This window comes from Myotis davidii, unplaced genomic scaffold, assembly GCF_000327345.1.
Source record: "Myotis davidii unplaced genomic scaffold, ASM32734v1 scaffold685, whole genome shotgun sequence".
NCBI lineage: Eukaryota > Metazoa > Chordata > Mammalia > Chiroptera > Vespertilionidae > Myotis > Myotis davidii.
Genome location: NW_006295823.1, coordinates 5799 through 7367, shown reverse-complemented (window position 1 = coordinate 7367; position 1569 = coordinate 5799). Strand labels below are relative to the sequence as shown.

Sequence of the window (1569 nt, the reverse complement as noted above, 5' to 3'; positions counted from 1 at the left end):
AAATGCAGGCTCACAGGCTCACTCAGACTCAGCATCAGAAGCTCAGGGGTTGTGACCCTGAAACCGTTGTAGCAATTCCCAGCGGGCTCTGCGCCCACTTTTGTGGGGAACCGTAGCTTCAGCCTTTCATTAGTTTATATCCACCCGAGTCTCCCCAGTGACCTGCACAGTGCTCACTGCAGTGCCCTTAAACACTCACATTATGAAAGTATTTTTAGGAAACTGTAAATATATTGTACTCTTATTTTCCCTCAATTTCTGTGTGGATATCTTAAGTACGTATCTTCTTCTTTAGCCATGCGATATTCCTCAAAGCATGTCAATACTTGACTTACTCTCGAAGAACCTGGCTACTCTGCTCATTTCCTAAGGGCCTAAAATCACAATTCATAAATCATGATGTTTACAAACCACATTTGGCTGCCAAATAATATGTTTATTATGAGTTTCTTGGGTTTATAAATTCACTTTGATTTTATATCATCTACATTTATTTTACTAAACTTAAAGAAAAATGTTCAGAAAAATCGTCATTTATTTTTTACTTTTAAAAAAGTTTTAAAATTTTTATTGAATTTATTGGGGTGCCATTAATGGTGCTGGTATAATTGGAAAAACACAACAACAACAAAAAAATGAAATTGGTTATACCTTGTTATACCTTACGCACCTTGTTATACCTTACGCAAGAATAATCTCAAAATGGATTAAAGACGTAAATGCAAGATTCAAAAACCATAAAAATCCTAGAAGAAATAACATGGGCAGTAAAATCTTAGACATTTCTCATAGTAATATTTATTTTCTGATCTATCTCCTCAGGCAAGCAAAACAAAAGAAAAAAAATTAAACAAATAGGACTACATCAAACTAAAAAGTTTTGCACAGCATAATCATCATTTTCGTTGGCCTAAAAATGTCTATGAACCTTTGAGAGAGGATGGAAAAGAAACTTAAGATATAAAAGCTTTCCGCTTACCAAAAAAATTGCTTTATCTTCTTTTTTCAATCTTGTCTGTAAATTTGTGAAGTTTTCCGTCTCAATTGCGTCTAAATGATCACTGCATTAGAGATCCCTTTTTTTCTCTTTATTCAGATCTCTCCTGTGGCAGTCCTCCCACAGTGCAAAATGCCTTCATACTAAACCAGAAGCCTAGGTATCGACATGGGGACACAGCACGTTATGAATGCAGACAGCCTTTGGGCCTCTTCGGGAAAGCAGTGGTGACATGCTTAAGTGGGAATTGGACAGCCCCACCTGAGTGCAAGGGTAGGTGTCTCGTTCTCCCCTCCCAGTCTCTGTGCAGCTTCTGTAAGCACTTGGTCACTAGACTCCTGTCCCTCTGGTCTTCATTGGTTACTCAGGTTGGTTGCTCTATCATTTCCAGTAAATCACTTTGGGGCCGGGAGGAGGTGAGTGTAGCTCCCACCTACTCTGCAGCTCCCTTAGAATCAAAAGTATATGATTTTCTATGGTTCTCTTTCCCCACTTTGTGGGCATAAGAGAAAAATATAAACATGGCTTAACCCAGAAAAATGTAACTAAACGGGGAGCATTTGTAGCCACTG

The 1569-nt window shown here is 38.4% G+C and overlaps 1 protein-coding gene across 1 annotated transcript in view; it reads left to right on the top strand.

Moving 5' to 3' along the window:
• LOC102753334 (complement factor H) overlaps positions 1-1222 on the top strand; it is a 15733-nt gene extending 14511 nt beyond the window's left edge. Inside the window, exon 10 of the mRNA XM_006770709.2 lies at positions 1097-1222. The gene's annotated coding sequence lies outside the window, so the exon portion shown is untranslated. The remainder of the gene's footprint in view (positions 1-1096) is intronic.
• Positions 1223-1569: the final 347 nt, after the last annotated feature.